The sequence below is a fragment of the Mytilus trossulus genome, chromosome 14 (assembly GCF_036588685.1).
Source record: "Mytilus trossulus isolate FHL-02 chromosome 14, PNRI_Mtr1.1.1.hap1, whole genome shotgun sequence".
In the NCBI taxonomy this organism is placed as follows: domain Eukaryota; kingdom Metazoa; phylum Mollusca; class Bivalvia; order Mytilida; family Mytilidae; genus Mytilus; species Mytilus trossulus.
The window spans coordinates 50,516,217-50,536,118 of record NC_086386.1 but is presented as its reverse complement, the minus strand read 5'-3'; the positions used below and the strand labels follow the sequence as shown (position 1 = coordinate 50,536,118).

At 31.5% G+C, this 19,902-nt stretch overlaps 2 protein-coding genes across 6 annotated transcripts in view; one reads left to right on the top strand and one right to left on the bottom strand.

Annotated features, from left to right (window-relative positions):
- LOC134696146 (protein YIPF5-like) overlaps positions 1-19,902 on the top strand; it is a 76,832-nt gene that overhangs the window by 38,548 nt on the left and 18,382 nt on the right. The gene's annotated exons all lie outside the window — the stretch shown is intronic.
- Positions 1-19,902, bottom strand: part of LOC134696145 (leucine-rich repeat-containing protein 24-like) — a 38,455-nt gene that overhangs the window by 15,828 nt on the left and 2,725 nt on the right. The window contains exon 1 of one of the 3 annotated variants that reach the window (XM_063557780.1): positions 3,418-3,567. The exons of 1 other annotated variant lie outside the window; for it this stretch is intronic. The gene's annotated coding sequence lies outside the window, so the exon portion shown is untranslated. Of the gene's footprint in view, positions 1-509; positions 754-3,417; positions 3,568-19,902 lie in introns of those variants that run through there. One more of the 3 variants, XM_063557784.1, reaches the window with a different exon arrangement.

Below are 19,902 nucleotides of genomic sequence, written 5' to 3'. Positions count from 1 at the left end.
AAATCACATGTTGGTAGTTCAGATATAGTCTGAAAATTGTCCTTTGCTAATACCTTGTATCCAACAATTTCATTTGAGATATTTTTGTCAGAACACATGCATTTTTTAAGTGTTGAAGAAAAAAATTCAATTAAATGTAAAACTTTAGAACTTATTCTTAACGTCATTGACTTGTTACAGTTTTTCTTTCAAACTCTCATAATTTAGAAACCACTTTAAAAAGGTTTTAATTTTGACACTCCAGCACATTAATTACCACCAGCAATAATGAAACTTCTGTCCTCTGTTGGAATTCTTTATATGATGCCAGAAGTCTTAACAAATGTCCATTAAATTTGGTGTAAAAAGTTTATTCAGATATTTATCAGTGGCAATTTCCCTTTTGTAAACATTGACATAGAAATCAAGAATATTCGTAAACATGGTAATTGAATAAAATAGATAGGTGTATGCTTAAAATCTTTTCAGGTTGTTAAACTGTTTAATGATACAATGATAATTAAATTTACCTGAAAGTAAATGTAAATAAATCCACAGGTAGCCTTCAATTATTATTGGTAAGCTGTGAAAATAAATCGGTAGGTCCTCTGGTAGACCACACAGCTAATGTTTGATTATGTAAATTGTCTGGTCATAAGACGTAAATACACCAAAACCCAACTGAAAGTGTACTCAGTGGTCACTTTGTCTTTACGTTTTAAATTTGTTGATTAAATGCCTGGAGTCTTATTATGACTTATCATGAAAATCAGGAAAGAAGTTTGAAGAAAAGCTAAAGATTAAGGAGTATTTATATTTGAAATGATATACTTTTCTCCGTTATGATTGAATGATTATATTGTCTTGTTTCAAAACACTAGACACATTACGAAAGAAATTTTAGGTATTGTTTCCACCTTTTGTATGTTTCAATTATGTTTGTAAACAGTATCATCGCAGGGATCAGTAAACCTGATCACACCCAATTTAGATGTCTTTGTCATGTACAAATCGTCTGTCAACGACTATTATAGTCAGCTCTGATAAAGTTTGTTGAAAAATGTCCAAAACTAAAGTCTTTAACAAAATCAATTTGGGAAGAATTTCAATTTACTATTGTTTGATTTTATTTTGTTGTAAATAGAAAATTACCAAAGCCAGGTGTTTCAAGTTTTCTGTACAATTCCTTTGGTGAACAAAATTGGAATGCAATGTGTTGCTATTTCCTTTAAGTGGAAGTGTATGAATATAGATTTATTTCCTTTCAAACTTTACAATGATCATTCATAACGAATTTTTACATTTCAAAATAACTTTATTTGTGCTCTCTATTCATTTTCCAACAATAGATGTCCAGAAAAGCATAATAAATCATTTGTGATTAAGTTTTGATATGAACAAAAATAATCTTTTGTTATATTTCTTTTCTTCTGATTTAAAGTACTTTCAGTGCTTTGATTGATGAAGCTGAAAAACCAATAGAAGTCGACATGACTGAATTATTTCTGAGGTCAAATATGTAGTCTTTTTACTTTGAATTGGTACAATTGGAAAACAAGGAATGCATTATTAGAAAAAGAAATTTAAGGTGAAGAAATTTTTGATTATGGGGACATTTCAAGAAAAAAATTCTGGTATCGATTTAAAAAAAAATCTACATACCAGTACTGTTTGTTGTTTGTGTAAAGGAAAATGGAGGCGTTGAACTTGTTTTAATGATTTGAATAAATGTCATTATACTTTTAAGGAGATGTTTAATCTCTTTTTTTCTATTGATTTGATCAATGGAAAGTATAATTTTGAACACTTAAGTTTGATTTTTATGGTTTACATAAGATTCTAACTAGATTTGAAATGCCAGGGTCAATTTCCATTTCAAAAGAAATAGTTGACTGAAGAGACATAGTATAATAGTATACATGTCTCTGACTTGAAAAAATGAGTACTGTTAATTCAGAAATTTTTGCGTGCATTTATTATTGCGATTTTGTCATTTTAAACTTAAATGCAATTTTAACTTTTACGATTTCGAGAAAAGTCATGCTTAATTCAGTTAGAATATTACAAAATGTAATGTTTTAATTATTGCATTTACAACTCTGTCGCATTGAATCGCAATTATAAAAACCTCGCAATAATTTCTGAATTTACAGTAACTGATAAGATTGACTCTGATGACAGTCATCTTTGCCAGCCAAGGGTTAGTTGATCCACTCCCCTCCTCTGGAGAAAGGATCGTAACCCTTGGCTAGCTAAGATGAATGACAGTTACCAATGACCTGACAAAATAAAAGGAATAAGCTGTCCCTGTTTATACCCAGTTGAAAACCACATTTGTCAGGGAAAGATTTTTTCACATTGAAGTTTAGAGGTGACTCAAATTTGTCTTACAGCAGACAATATATCAGAATGTTCACAATTTTTGTCATTTTCTGTCAACGTAACTTCTAACTCTGAGTTTGTTTCCTTGTATCTTATTACTCAATGTCACATGTGAAAAATCACATAAAAAACAAAGACTAAATATAGAAACCGCACATGTAACTGTAAAGTATTATCACCTGTATGTTATTATTCATTAGATGTTCCTTAGATCATCTATCATACAGGTATTAACAGATGATGTCATACCTGATGTTTTTACCTTGAAAAATGAAAATTATTTTGTCACCTTGCTTATGCATAGAAGCACAGCATGGTTTTAAGTATTTCAATAACATTTTGTCATAAAGCAGTTTTAATAAATGTCCATAAATATCTCAATTTTATGTGGTATAACGAACTGTAAAAATGAAATATTTTGCTTGTTGATTCGATTTCGGTGTGAAAAAGGTAAAATATGAATGTGGTCGGTAAAAATGTCTTCTGATAAAGTAAAAAGAGTCCTTGGAATTTTTTTTCCAAAATTGAGTCATGTTTCTAAAAAGAGATGTAAATTTATGCACTTAACGTTTCCTCAATGACTTTTAATATCACAATAAAGTTTAAGAAATTAGACCAGCGACTTAAACCTTTAAAAAAAACTTGCTTTAACATGGTCATCATAATGATAATTTTTTTTACGACAACATGTCAATTTCTTTTTTTTAATTCACCATTTCCATTTATTTTTGTTAACATATATTTTTTCCTTATAAACTTTTATATTTAACACCTACATGCAAATTGGTTTTAACTCCTTCAGACCAGAATATTTGTCATGAATTCATAATCACCTCAAATTCACTTGAGACCTGATGGTCCCTCAAAAATAAATTGTACCAATTATTTTTACAGTCTGGTTTTCTGCAATGTAAATGGTCCAAGAACTACTCCTAGTCCAAAATTCATTTCATATTTGACCTTTCTATTTTTATCAGTCAAGATGTACATTTCTACATATGTTGTGTCAGGTCAAATAAATTATCTTTAATATTTCAAATCCAAAATATGTCCTACCTGTTTAAACTATAAATGTTGACATTTTGTAAATAATCCTTCATAAATTTTGTTATTTTCCATTAAACATGATATCACAACCTGCATGGATGAACTGACAACATGTAGCTGTTTTTAAATGTCTATGAATGATCTGTAAGGCTTTATTGATTTGATTGGTCACATGACCATAAATGGTTTATGGGTGTATATTATGTTTTAACACCTATTTACATGAGTGTTTTTCCTTTTGATTGCATAAATAATTAGAAATGATTTAAATGTATATTGACTGGTAAAATTTAAATATTATGCTTGTTCAGGTGTGTTAGCAATTCTATTTAATTTTAAACTGAAATTGTAACGACATTTTATCTGTGATCCAAAACTTGTACGTAAATTTATTGTTTACAACATAATGTTACTACATGTATAATGTAATTTTAGTGCAAAAAAACTTCATCTATTGAAAATATCAGCTTGTATGATTTGAAACTAATGCTAACATTCACTGCTAAACCTCTAAATGTTAAAATATATAGAGCAAATTCTCCCAAATGTCAGACTTTGATTCCCTTAAAGAAAGGAAAAAAAGGAGGTAAAAATTAACAGCCAATTTTGTGTCGAAATAAGGTCCTATAAGTTTTAATTTTAATTTTCAGGAGGTACCCTCCCCCACCCCCTATAAAAGTCTAAAATGCTAATTGCTGACGGATCTTGTTTAAACAACTAACTTTACTTCAAAGCATTTTCAACTGAAATATCTCAGTAAAATTAATTCATTTTACTCAATTTTTTTTTTTATAAATTACATGTATGTGAAACCTTAAAGCCATATTTTCACATAATTAACCTGTCTCTTAAACTTAAACAGGTTACTAATAGAGACAATTTATAAGTTATTCTTTTCTAAAAAGGGGTGTCAGGTCATATTAAGTAGCTTTTATTATATTATATGCAAAGGTTATATTAATGTACTGAAAATTATAGTGATCAATTGTGTTACAATGCTTTTAATTCTGGTGATTTAAGAGCAATTTGATGTTTGAAAAGTTAAAAGTTAGAAGTTATTGGGCAGCTTGCATTAAGTCAGGGGTCGTGAACCTTCAAAAATTGGCTTCTGAAAGTTGCAACAACAAATGGAAGTGTTTAATAACGACCTTGACTGGCTATAAAGCCCTCGCACGGTTGTTGATGAAAGTTGAAATTGTAACAGCTCATCTTACTTTCTGTTACTCTTTTTTGTATGTCTCCAATCTGTAACAAAATTGAAAAGAGACCACTTTCAGATTGTTCAAATTTTTTAAAAAGCTCCATTATTTCAAGCTCTGAAAAATGCATGTAAGCATAATAAAAGTTGTCATATATATCTAATTAAATTACATATATATTGCCACTTTTATTCACCAAGCATAAAAGTGCTATCATAAAATGTTTTTGTAAAAACATAGCCATTGGGGAAAGTCTGACAATCTGACATTTTTATAAAAAGAAAAAATGTATATGTAGTTTTTATCTGATTGGGGTGAAATAGATCATTTGTAGTACCAAAGGCAATTTTTTTTTAATTAATTGTTCCATTTATACTGAAAACTGATGAAATGTTATGATATACAAAATTTAGAGTATATTACACTGATCATATGTAGTCTCACTACTCCTACCATTATAAGGGGAGAGTATCACACACTGAATATCAGATTGGCAAAGTCTAATCAGATGGACTCAGGCAAAGTAAATGTGCTATAATTCATTAAAGAATATGAACAACAATACTTATACATCCATATCAGAGGCGGATTTAGGGGGGGGGGGGCCTTTTTAGGAAAATTTTTTGGCTGCTTATACAGAGAATCACTGGAGCTTGACTGGAGCTGGCCCCCTCTTAGGCAGTAAGGGATATGGCATTTCTGTGCCAAGGTGCCATTTAAGGAGGCATTTCTGTGCCAACGTGCCATTTAAGGGGGGCATTTCTGTGCCAAGGTGCCATTTAAGGGGGCCATTTTTGTGCCAAGGTGCCATTTAAGGGGGCCATTTTTGGGCCAACCATACTTTTATGGTTATTGCAGACTATTTCCCTTTTCCACTGCAAAAGTTGTTGAGTCCAGAAATTCAAAATTTAGATTATACAAAGATAGTACAATACAGCCACACTCCACCCTTTTAATGAATGTACGTGTGTTTAGTAATTTAGAGGGGCTCTCAATATTAAAACTAAATGTTTGGAGTGATTCTTGTCAAAAGTCTTTGCATGTATCATATATGAAGCTCCCCAAGGGATAGGGGTCCCCATCCCTACCCCATCACCACATTTGTAATTCCTCAGATAATGATAGAAGGTTTGGGAAACTGCTGAAATTCAGTAATTTTTTCAAGTGTTTTAAGTGTCCAAAACTAATAAGATTTACCTATCTGTGTAAAAATGTCCTAGATGTTATATAGTTATTAATTTAAATGGTACTGATTACTTTGATTATCTGTTGAGCTTTAATTAATAATCCTATCAATTTATCAATGTGAGATTGAGCATTTTATGTAAATTAGATATAAAATAAGATACATTTTTAAGATTTAAATTATATTGTAGAAGTAGGGTATTTGATATACAGACTGCTATTACCCCATGCAGTTAAGTATCACATAAATTAGATTGAATTTTAATTAAAAGAACTCGTGCATTAATTAAGGTGTTATGTAATATAAAAATGCTGAAGTGCATTGTACACATTAAAGAACAGCTGACTGTGAAAAAGTCTGAAAAGTAATGAGTGTTTATGTACTTGTAGTGCTTTAAAAATTACGTCATGTATGAAGTTCTTTGTTTAACAGAACTTCAGTTTTTATACTCCTCCCAGTTTAATTACTCTACTTGTTGAAAAAAGAGGTTTTCAGTTTCAAACATATTTACTCTAAAGGCCAAGGGTTTGAACTCTTATAAAAGGATAATGTGTTTTAGAGGGTGTATTTTTCAAATTTCTGTTTACATTAAAGTCTTGTCTAAAGATCTATATTTATATATTTACAGAAATTTATGTTTTGTATATTACTAGGAACTGAACATTTATTTTGATAAATCTCAGATGGTTTATTTTACAGATTGTTTTATAAAAGTAAATGCAGCACAGTGGCGAATCCAGATCTTTTCATAAGGTGGGACCTGCTGACTGACCTAAAAGGGGGGGGGGGGGGGGGGGTCTGCTCCAGCCATGTTTCATTGATTCCCTTCATAATCAACCAAATTTTTCCCACAAAAGGGGGGCTCACCCCCAGAGCACCCCCTGGACATGCATGATGCAGCATTTGTCTTTGAAAGAATTAAACATGAAGAAAAGAAACACCATAGAAATTAAGTGTACTCTAACATGTCTAAGAGTGATGCTCAGTATTATTTTAGGGGTGGATTCAGCCATTTTTAAAATGGGGGGGATCCCAACCTAGGAAAAAGGGGGGTCCATTCCGACCATATGTCCCCATACAAATGCATTGATTGTCCCAAAAAAAAGGAGGGGGGAGGGATTCCAACTGCATTTCCAATGTGGATAAACATAAATGTTGATTACATTATGGAAGTACTCTATTGACGTCAATATAACTGCCCTGATTATATGAAATGTTACAAAGGGGACATTAAGTGCTACTCTTGTCTGTACGTCTGTACAAATTGCATGTTTGTGTTATTAGAAATGTGTGTCAATATTTTTATAGCTCAAAATCAGATTAATGTTTACTCACATCAAAATACCTTAGCTAAAAAAATCAATGTGCAATCTGCTAAAAATTTCAGGTATATAAGTCTTGTTATTAAATTTTTACAGTAAACAACAATTAACCTTGATGTTGATTCTATGATGAGATGTAATAGTAATATTTTGATGATAAAGTGGGCGATTCTGTCAGATTGATCAATACAGACTTATTTACCATATATGTCTGTGTATTGGTAATAATCAGGTGCATTAGAATAAAACAATTATCTGTAAGTATAAAAATAGGGAGATGTGGAAGGATTGCCAATAGGAATAAAATATTAACAGCTACATTAAGCTTACAGCTCAGCTTTCAACCATGAGCCAAAGATGACAATGTGAAAAACCTTTACCCTATATATAAAGCTATATAAGACCACAAAAGATGACATGTTATAAGCAAACCTATATCTAGAAGTAACCTATGTAAAGGCCCCAAGATAAAATTTCAAAATTTAAACAGACATGCAGGTTAATCAACAACAACTAAATAATATATGCTTCTTTTGTGGCTGATGGGACGATGAGATTAAGCATGGTCCTCTTCATTCAACATGCAATGGCAGATCTAGCCATTTTCAAAAGGGTGTTTCTGACGGAGGATAAAGGGAGATTCCAACAAAATGTCCCAATCCAAATGCATTGATCGTCCATAAAAGGGATGCAACCCCTTGATCTGCCACTGACCATCCCCTGTACATTGGACATTTACAATTCTTGATGCTGATCAAACAATGAAAAATAAATATCCCTCATATTTATAATTGGTAATACACCTGAGGTCAGTGGTGGATCCAGAAATTTTCATAAGAAGGGGCCCACTGATTGACTAAGATGGAACCTGTTCCAGTCATGCTTCAGTGATTCCCTGTATAATCAACCATTTTTTTCCAACAAAAGGGCCTTAATCAGCCATTTGACCTGTAAATTTTTTTTTTTTTAATGTTAACACAATAATTTACTTTAATCTGAAATTTTTTTCTTAAACTTTGTTTTCCATAAAAATTGCATAAGAATCTGATTTACCAAGCCTCAGAAAGAAACCTCCTTGATTCAAAGTGCTGACATCCTGTTCTATTCATTTCCTCCAATTATTGTCAATTACATCATTATTTAGATGTATATTTCAGCTACTGAGATAATGACACCTGTTGACACTTCAGTTATAACATTTCTACTCTTATTTTGACACATAAGTACCTAGGTGGTCATTTACAGGGTCAAAAGGTCAATCACTGGACATAACATATTTGATTTATCTCAAAAAGATAGGTGCTATCTCTATACTGGTGTGATTATTGAGGTGTTTGGTGACTAAAAGTAAACATATTGACTTTTGGTGCGGATATAAATTATAAAGTTAACAAATCATGGCTAGACTTAAGAGAAAATGAGGATCAAATATTAAATGGGGGGATTAAAATAACTGATATAGTGAATTATCACATGACAGAATTTTGAATACACTATTTTCAGAGTTTTTCATAGGTTGAGTCATTTCGGTCATTTGTAGACATTTTGTGAGTGATTTATTTGCCTCCCCCAGTTAGACTCAGGTCGCCTTAGTCATGTTGTGGTCAGGAATGTCTTATCTTTATAAAGGTTGTCATGAACTGTGATATATATGAAAGTGAAATTAAGCCCAGGTGGTTTGAAGATATTCCACCTCCTACATGTAGGTACCAAAATCATAGTGATGTATGGCTTATTGTCTTATGTCTATAGAAATGACAAAAATACCTCAAAGCTGAATAATGTTTCACAACCTTTTTTTTTACAACTTGAATGGTGTATTGTACATTAATACAAGTCTCACCAAACCACAATTTCTTGCTGAGCCCACATTCTGAATGTCACACCAAAGTAATCCTTCTAGGAACTCTTTGCAATTGTATAACATTTAATTTTTGATAGACTAACTTAGCACTTAAGATTTAAAAACAGGTAAGCACTATCATAACTAATAAGATTTTGGGATTAAGGCATATGGCTAGTCAAAATTAAACCAAGGTCAACAATCTCCATAGACCACAGTTGATCCATCCTTTAATATTTTTGTCATCCATGGTCAACCATCTCTATAGATCATAATTGACATGATGGTTGACCATTTGATATTTTTGTCAAACCATTGTCAACCATGGTCAACCATCTCCAAGGAGCATGGTTGACCATTTGATATTTTTGTCAAACCATTGTCAACCATGATCAACCATCTCCAAGGACCATGGTTGACCATTTGATATTTTTGTCAAACCATTGTAAACCATTGTCAACCATCTCCAGAGACCATGGTTGACCATTTGATATTTTTGTCAAACCATTGTCAACCATGGTCAACCATCTCCAAGGAGCATGGTTGACCATTTGATATTTTTGTCAAACCATTGTCAACCATGATCAACCATCTCCAAGGACCATGGTTAACCATTTGATATTTTTGTCAAACCATTGTCAACCATTGTCAACCATCTCCAGAGACCATGGTTGACCATTTGATATTTTTGTCAAACCATTGTCAACCATTGTCAACCATCTCCAGAGACCATGGTTGACCATTTGATATTTTTGTCAAACCATGGTCAACCATGGCCAATCATCTCCATTAGACCTGCATGGTAAAAAAAGAACCTTTGTAAAAATCCATTGCAACTGTGGGATAGATAACTAATAACAGGTCATAATTCTACTACACTCATGAAAACAAAAGAAATCCTATAGGCAATGAATGTCTGAAGACCAAGCCTGGATCATAGACCTGCAGTATGAGATTTGCTCATTGTTGAAGGCTGTACATACTGTGAGTGAGAGTATAATTGCTTTCACTTTCGTCATTTGATGTCTGGTGGAGTGAGTTCTCACTGCAGTGTATATCAAACTACTGTGGATTCATTTACCTTCGTGGGTACCAATTTTTCGTGGATTGAGGAAAACACTTGTTTGTGGATATTAAATTCGTGGTTTTGCCAAAATATGCTGTCAAGCATATGGAAAATTTGGTATTTGTTGAACATGTAATTTCGTGGTTCAACTGTTCCCACGAAATCCACAAAAACTGGTATCCAACAAATAATCATGAATCTAAAGTACATCTTAATTTAATTGTTATCAGAATTAACCCTGAGCATCACAGATGCTCATCCAGAACTTTTTTAAGGGGGTCCCACTGACTGACCTAAGGCGGCCTGCTCCAGACATGCTACAATGCTTCTCAAAATAATCAACCAATTCCACCCTCCCCAACCCTGGATCTTCCTATGCATCAACAAGACCAACATTCTTTCATCTTACACCCTTACTACATGTCTCTTGTAGAATGTTAGGACCCTGACTATAAAGTATTGATACTTGTAAGATGTCAGACACAAGGAAATACAATTGTACAGTTTTTATGTTTGGTTATCACCCCATGCAGGTGTAAATGACATTTAATTGCAGGTATTTTCACCTTAAGTCACATAATTACATATTATATCATTGATTACAATCAAATTATTTTAATTAACCATGTTTTAATTGCATTCCATTTGGTAATTTAAATTTCATGGACAATTTTATTTGAATGGTTTCAAAGTGTAATCGCATGTTAAATTTTGTTGATAAAGAAGGATTTGACAATAATGAAATATTGCAACGAAAGTGGTTGACAGGTTTCTATGTATTACATAAGAGAAATGAAATAGAAAAAATGTAGTCTGCAATTAGATAAATGACTGTCCATTATCATTAAATTAATCTTCCAATAATTTGAATGAAAAAAAAGGATAAATTTCCTTACCTCCATTTACGAAGATTCGAGATTAAATGATGTAATAATCTAATCGGCTTTTTCAAAAATTTGAATTTAAATCAGTCAATCTCCCAGGGTGCATTTATCAATACTTTACATTCTTCAGTATCCATGCAAATTAAAAATTGTATTGTGTTTAAGAAACATCAGGTTTTTGCATTTGTACATGTGTACATTTTAAATCTTGTATGTCAGAATTTAGAAATTTAAGGAGAAGGTGCAATTTGGGGCTTCATAACCTAGCTGTCCTTAAAATAAATTGGAAGCAAATATAATTTAAACTTAATAATTCTCTGCTCTACCTTCAGAAACAAAAGTTGAAAATGTGTACTTAAAAATTAATAACACATGCAGTTTAAACTGTCACACATTTGAAAATTGCATATGTTATAAAGCAGCGAGACAGTGTCAAGCATGGTCCCAAATTTATTATATATAAACCGCATGTGTATTTTTAGGTGCTTTTTTATGTTTTGATATAAATGAAATCCATTTTTACAGGCTTTCAGTTTTATTAGCAAATATACTTCTGACCTCTTGAAAACACAAAAGGTGGGTTTGCAATATCTGAGGCTTACTTGGAATGCATTGTAGGGTTAAAAGTTTAAATGATTATGGATTAAAATTCAGCCATCAATATTAAAAACTTATCAGAATTACAGACTATGATATGTCTGTATGTATATAGGCTTGTTCTATTAATCATTTTTTGACAAATAAAATGTCATTTGATTCCTTGGTCAATATTCATGATATTAGACCTAAGATTTTCATGTCTTATTTTGTCTCAAGTTGACAGATAAAGCTCTGAAAAGTAGAATGAATTATTGTTCATTGATGATTTGAACATTTGTATTTTGTTTTAACCAAAACTTGAAGCACGCCAATTTAAATCACCACTATTTCTATATTCAAGTTACAAAATTACCAGTGGCGGATCCAGAACTTTTCATAAGGGGGGGGGGCTGCTGACTGCCCCCCCTGGATTCGCCTATGATTTCAATTATTTGTAATATTTCATATTTCAAACCACTGCATTTGTACAAGGTTAAAAACATGCATCATAAGATGAGGTTGTCGTCACACAACATCACAATAAGTATTGTGTTGTCCTAAAATGATTAAAAGTGACAATCCAGTCCCAGGTAGCTTCTCTTCGCATCCTTAGCAGATAGTAAGCCAACATTTATGATTTCAATGATGTGTCAACTTCTTTACGGACCTCATGCCTTTTCCAACATTATCATTTTTTACCCATGGCAAGAGGACTGAAGCATTACACCCTTGGCTAGCGAAGACAAGATAAAGTATATGCTATCATGGCTTTAGGGAAGAGCTTTTTTGTCTACAAGTAAACTTGTCCAAGTTTATCCCACACAACTCTTTATAACAAAGTTATTCTCATGTCAATTTTGGAAAGGGGGGAGGGGGCAAATTTTGGCCATTTGTTCAAGTCTACCATTTTTGTTTTGTAGGTATTATCTTCTAATTTTTTTTTACAAATGTTCAGTTTTCTTTTTTGTTAAGAATAAAAGATAAAAAAAAATATAGTTATTGAGCAGCTGGCAATATTTTAAATGGGAAAATACAACAACAATATATTCCCCAGCTGGCAGAAGGCATGATGTTGACTTTATTTATGTTTTTATAGTGACATAAGTTGTTGGTGACTGTTTTTGTGTTCATTTGGATGTCTAAACACAAAAATGGTATTTGATTACTTTTTACTGTAAAAACAATTAAACCAATTATGTTTAAAATCAGTAATAGAATATATTGAAAAGTTTGGCTGAAAAACTGGTCTGTGTTACCATAACTGGAAATGAAATTTCATTTGAACTTTGTATGTACATGTATCATAAAGCTCAGATACTCCTAGACATTTTATTCAGAATATATATTAATCTGCCAAGAAAAATCAAACAAATAATGTCGATGCTAACAAAATGAATACTGAGTGCTATACATTTGTACACAGAGGATTACAAACCTTATAGTCTTTGTTCTGTCAGTTACAGAAATAAATTCTATTCTCTATACTTACTATAATTAAGCAGCAATATAATCCCCTGGAAAGCTGTGAAAATTCATCAAATGTTTAACCTTCACAATGAAAAAGGCATCAAATCACAGTTCAGTCTTAAATTCTCTTCGTTATTTATTTCAAATAGAACTTTGCATTTAGGTTCATTGAAAAGTAATTGCACTGTTAAGACTCAAATAACTGGCCTCCTTTTGCTTTTATATCCTTCAAAGGAAATGCACAATTATTTCCAGCAGTGGACCCCAACACATGACCAGAACAATATTTTCTTTCTTTGACTTTGTTTAATAATAAAGTGTGAACAATAGTGTGGAAAGTTTCCTCCTTGTTTCTAATTAAAACCCATGTGTGACACAGCCCCTATCCTGCTGGGCTAGCTTAATTGGTAGATTAACCATGACCAAGAGGACAATGCTGTGTCAGTTATGACCACTGGTCAAGCCAAACTGACCATGAATATTTTAATGACAGTTTTATTATTGTCTAGCACATCTGCTACAATCAAAGACTGTACATTTTAGAAATAATTGTGTTGTTTTTCTTACTGCAAATACTTGAAGTTGATTTTAAAAGTTTTTGCTATGGCAATATACCGGTAGTTGTTAGTTCATTTTCAACTTATTCAGATGGGTTATCCCTTTGTTGTCTGTTGACTTGCTTTTAAATTTGATATCAATTAATTAATACAGCATTTCAATCTTTGTCCTGCCATTGTTCAATTATATAAGAAATTACAGTACTTTTAAAAAATAAAGAATTTACTGACAACAGTTTTTTTCAAAAAGAGTATATTTAATTTACTTGTAGTGCAATTTCTTTTTTACAATGTCATCGAAAAACAACTTTGGCAAATGTTATTTTTGTTATATATTTATCTACATGTACACTTATATATTTAATAATTCAAATAAATAAAATCAAGGTTAATATGTAAGGCTCCGTGTTGAAGGCTGTACATTGACCTATAATGGTTTACTTTTTAAATTGTTATTTGGATGTAGAGTTGTCTCATTGGGACTCACACCCCATTTTCCTATATCTATTTACATTATATAATAATATATACCCTGGTTTCTGAAAAGTTTTCTTAAAGTCATAAGAAACCTCAAATCAAAAAAAAATAATGCATATGTTTTTTATAACTCAATGGATAGTTTTCATTGTAAAACTTATGTACATATACTTTTTTCTGAAGAAAATTCTTTAATTTATTCATATTTAGAAGAAGTTTACTTTATTTGAATTGCTTCCTTCCAGCAAGCCATTCCCCCGATATATTTTCCATATGCCAGGTGACCTCAGTGTGACCCATCTCGTAAAAATCCGGTGACCACAATACGCATGGATGTCCTTAAAATAAACTATTATCTGAATTTACATGTTAAACGCGTGCTCAATTTCCATGCTTTTTTGTTTATTTTTCGTCAATTGTTGACAAACAGGTGACAATCGTTAAACTTCCGCTTCAAAACACGAACTTTAATTACCTGCCATATTTTCACAACAACACTGACCGATTGAAAAAAAATTTGACGATTATACGAAATTTACACGAAAAAAATGATAAATTCGAGCACAGAATAAATTTTATGATGTTTGTATGCATTGGTTTAAGAATTGGAAGAACATTATTTTTCACGGTCACTCGTTTCTTATGACTTTAAGAACTGTACTATTTTGTACTATATTAATTAGAGGACCACATAAACTTGTTTGATTATTGAATAGTCAATATGAACTTAAGTTACTTTTCCTTTTCAGTTGAATTTCATTCAATTTTCTTATTGATTTTTGAAAATAAATTAGATAGAAACATCTCTAATCCAGTAAAAACATGTACAATGATTTTAAATGTCACAAACCCTTAGTGTTTAGATGCAATAAATCTAATTCTGTCTGAATTTACATTGACTTTATTTTGTATAAAACCATTCCTCAATCCTTCAGTTCCACTTAATGAATTGAGAAATTATGTCATTATTAGCAAGATTGCATAAAATCTCAATTGATTCTGACAAAGAAACTGTGACCAAAATCTGTGATGAGGTATTATTGTAAAAAACAATCTAAATCCATTAGACTCACTGACAGAAATAATTCTTTTTGTGAAGTAATGGACAGGCCATTTATTAAGAGCTAGACGATGGTATGTTTTAGTCCCTGGATCCACCCTACTTTAGATACCTGAGTTGAGTAATTGTAATAGGGAAAATTTATTTTACCTGAGTCCATGAAAAAAGCCTGAAACCTCAGATGAATGGGATATCTTCTATAACTTTACTTAGTGGTAAGGATTTTCGTCATTGTTGAAGGCCCTTAGTCATAATGGTGACCCTAGTGGTTAACTTTTACATCATCTGGTGTCAAGTGGCACCTTTAATTATAAGCTATCTTATTGGCAATCTGAATTACTGTGGATTCATTTATTTTTCGTGGATTAAGGAAAACTTGTATTTTCGTGAATCTTTGATTTCATGGTTTTGACAAGGTGAGCATGCCTGGTGAACCTTTAGTAAATTTGTTATTTGTTGAACAAATTCATGGTTCCCGTGTATCCAGGAAATCTACTAAAGTAATGGAAAGTAATGGTATCCAACGAATAATAATGAATCCACAGTAACACATCTTCTCACTTTTATATGGATACACTTTATGGTAGTGCTATTCTGTACACTTGAGTATGGACTTAAACATGTCGATTCAGAAAAATCTCACAAGCTTTCACAACAAACACCATAAAATAGTATGTGAAAAACTAAAGAAGAAGAAGGCATAAAATAATAAGAATAACATGCACAGAAGATGGTATAATGAAAAAAATCAAACTTATTTCTTGAATTAAATTAGAAGTTTTTTCCTAAGTGGATACACAGTTTTCCTTTGGAAGACACCAACTTTAAGTAGAAAAATTGACTGCATTATAACTGTAAATTCAGAAATTATTGCGTGCATTTATTATTGCGATTTTGTCATTATAGATTAATATGCGATTTTGTCATTATAGATTAATATGCGATTTTTTTCATTATACATTAATATGCGATTTTGTCATTATAGATTAATATGTGATTTTGTCATTATAGATTAATATGTGATTTTGTCATTATAGATTAATATGTGATTTTGTCATTATAGATTAATATGCGATTTTGTCATTATACATTAATATGCGATTTTGTCATTATAGATTAATATGTGATTTTGTCATTATAGATTAATATGCGATTTTGTCATTATACATTAATGTGTCATTTTGTCATTATAGATTAATATGTGATTTTGTCATTATAGATTAATATGCGATTTTGTCATTATAGATTAATATGCGATAATTTCTGAATTTACAGTCTAATTAAATTGATATCATATTATAATTATTCCATATTTGAAGACCTATTAATTAGCTTTCTTTAAGACCAAAGTAGACTGCTCTTCTTATGAATTTCATTGATTAAGTTGAGGCTTCAGAGTCTTTCTTCTCCTTGTAAACTTTACTGAAATGCTGGCTTGCAGTTGACATCTTTTAGAATTATTATTGATTTAATGTTTACATAGCTGTCACTGCCAGTTAGTTATGTCATAAAGCATTTTCAGTTTATGTTCCTTACTTCCTTAGATTCTTCCACTATTGTGGCTGTCATAACCACCTGGTTGTTTTATCAATTCAGAATTTATTCCTGTGTTTGGTTTTATTCATTATTGTTCTTCAGAAATTATTGCTAACTTGTTAACTACAGGTAATAATTGGACCCTAAAGAGTTTAAGAGTTGCGATTGCACAAACATTCTCTTTTAACTGACAGAGCCTCAGAAATTGTGCCTTTTGGAAAGCTCAATGTTCTGAGACTCTTTATTCAGAGCCTCAGAATTGTGTGTCAGAAAGATGGTCCACTCTCTTAGAACCTCAGAATGGCTTGTGCGTGGCATAAATCAGGTTTACCAAAGACAGGGGTTCATGTTTTCTTTAATTAGAATATCAAATGACAGTGGTTTGTCAAAGCCTTTCATTTATTCCTCTTTATCTTGTCACTAAGGAAACCAATATTTCTTGAATTTCAATTAAACTTTTCAAGGCTTCTTTATAATGATATATCAGTATTTTCATATCAGATTAACAATAAGGAGGATGTCACACAGGTACAATTACCAGAAGTCAATAATCAACCTAAATTAAATGAAAAAAAAAACATAAAATTCTTTGACAAAACTGTGAGTCCATTAAAAAGGAAATAACCTAATACTGGAGGTCTTCACAATGAGCAAAGACTGCTGAGACAATTGTTCACAAATTCAAATTGCACTTTTTCTTTGACAGATTTGCCAATGTCTTTTTATGGTGCCAATTTAAAATGGGTTACAAGTGTAACCTTTTTACATTTTCACTTTTGAACCTGTTCTTAAGCAACACTAAGAGGCACCTGTCAAGTTTAATGCATGCTGTGTCAACAGTTTGTCTATTATAAGTAGATTATTACCAATAATTAGTAAATTAACATTAATTGTTTAGAATAAATTGATAAACAGTGGTCAGAACATTCTTCTGGCTAGACCTATCAATATTAGACAATAATTTGGCAATTACTGTAAATTCAGAAATTAATGCGAAGTTTTTATTATTGCGAAAAATGCGACTGAGTTGTAAACGCAATAATTTAAACTCGCATTTTAAAATATTTTATATGAATTAAACAGGATTTTTCTCAAAATCGTAAAAATTAAAATCGCATTTAAGTCCAAAATGACCAAATCGCAATAATAAATGCACGCAATAATTTCTGAATTTACAGTACCCAAGGATATGAACAGTTCTGAAGTACAATGCTTATATATATAAATGATTTGGAAATAACAAAGTCATTGATACCATGGAAGTAGTATATTGACAATATATAATACATCCATGTTGATATTAAATAAATGCACTTTACAAACATACTGATATACAGATGAAATCTTAGGAATGGCAGATGAAATTGTTCTTGATAATTTAAATCTCATTCTTTACTGTAGAGAGCCAAAAGAAAAAGTAAATTATATTTTTAGAAAAGCTATGCATTTTTTGAATTTTGATGAAAATTGAGGCTTTGGTATTATATTTACCATATATGTATCTTTTTATAATAAAATACTGTAAAGCAGGTTATTTTCGCAGGTGTAAAATTATGTGATTTTCATTGAAAAATGTATCCAAAATATTTTGGAGGTTATCATTTTGGCGGTTTCAAAACTTTTATCAATACCTTTGCATGTTCACTTTTAATTTGGTGGAATTTATTTTGGCGATTTTGTTATATCTACACACAGCTGGCTACATGGTATCTTCAGACCATCACCCTGTGTTAATTAATACCATACAAGAGAAATTTTACTTGTTATAAAAGCTACATCTTCTATTATATCAATACTTCCAAAATGACCCGGAGGTCTGTACAAGACTAATATAAAAGCTACATCTTTAAGCAACTCCAAAATGACCTTGAGGTCTGTACAAGACTAATATAAAAGCTACATCTTTAAGCAACACTCCAAAATGACCTTGAGGTCTGTACAAGACGCATAAATATAAAAGCTACATCTTTAAGCAACACTCCAAAATGACCTTGAGGTCTGTACAAGACTAATATAAAAGCTACATCTTTAAGCAACACTCCAAAATGACCTTGAGGTCTGTACAAGACTAATATAAAAGCTACATCTTTAAGCAACACTCCAAAATGACCTTGAGGTCTGTAAAAGACTAATATAAAAGCTACATCTTTAAGCAACACTCCAAAATGACCCAGAGGTCTGTACAAGACTAATATAAAAGCTACATCTTTAAGCAACACTCCAAAATGACCTTGAGGTCTGTACAAGACTAATATAAAAGCTACATCTTTAAGCAACACTCCAAAATGACCTTGAGGTCTGTACAAGACGCATAAATATAAAAGCTACATCTTTAAGCAACACTCCAAAATGACCTTGAGGTCTGTACAAGACGCATAAATATAAAAGCTACATCTTTAAGCAACACTCCAAAATGACCTTGAGGTCTGTACAAGACGCATAAATATAAAAGCTACATCTTTAAGCAACACTCCAAAATGACCTTGAGGTCTGTACAAGACTAATATAAAAGCTACATCTTTAAGCAACACTCCAAAATGACCTTGAGGTCTGTACAAGACTAATATAAAAGCTACATCTTTAAGCAACACTCCAAAATGACCTTGAGGTCTGTACAAGACTAATATAAAAGCTATACATCTTTAAGCAACACTCCAAAATGACCTTGAGGTCTGTACACATATAATACAGATTAAATTGCAATAAAGCTACAATTCTGTAGAATAAAGTAAATATTAGATTGACATACCATCTAGAATGGAACATAATAAAAACTGTGGGAAACCAATTTCTTTAGTTACAAGACCTATCATATACAATTGTATTCCCATGTTCAAGTGATAGAAAGTCAATAAAAAGTCCAGCAATGTAATTGCTAGTGGTCATTTAGACAGTAGCCACTGAGACGATTTGTAAATCTCTTATATCAATTGACCATGTAATTTTGTGTGGTCAAACATTGATATGTGATCTATGATGAGAAAAAGTCATTTACAGAGAGTGGTGAAGTAATTACTATTTGATAGGAGACTCACTGACCGATAAAGTGTCAGTTTTTCCAAGTGGGTTCTGAAAGTTTGATTGAAGAACCATTGATATTTGTTTTTCCAAAAGGGAACTACTTCAGTTAGATTATATTTCTAAAGCTTAAACTACATATTGAAAATAAAATTTATTTCAACTGAGAATCAAAATTGTTAATCAAAACATTAATTATATAGAAATTGTATGTCTCACTCAACAAAAGCAATATAAAGAAGAACCTATCTGTCAAAATGTAACCATGGTTGACCATCATCATTACCATTGAGAACCATG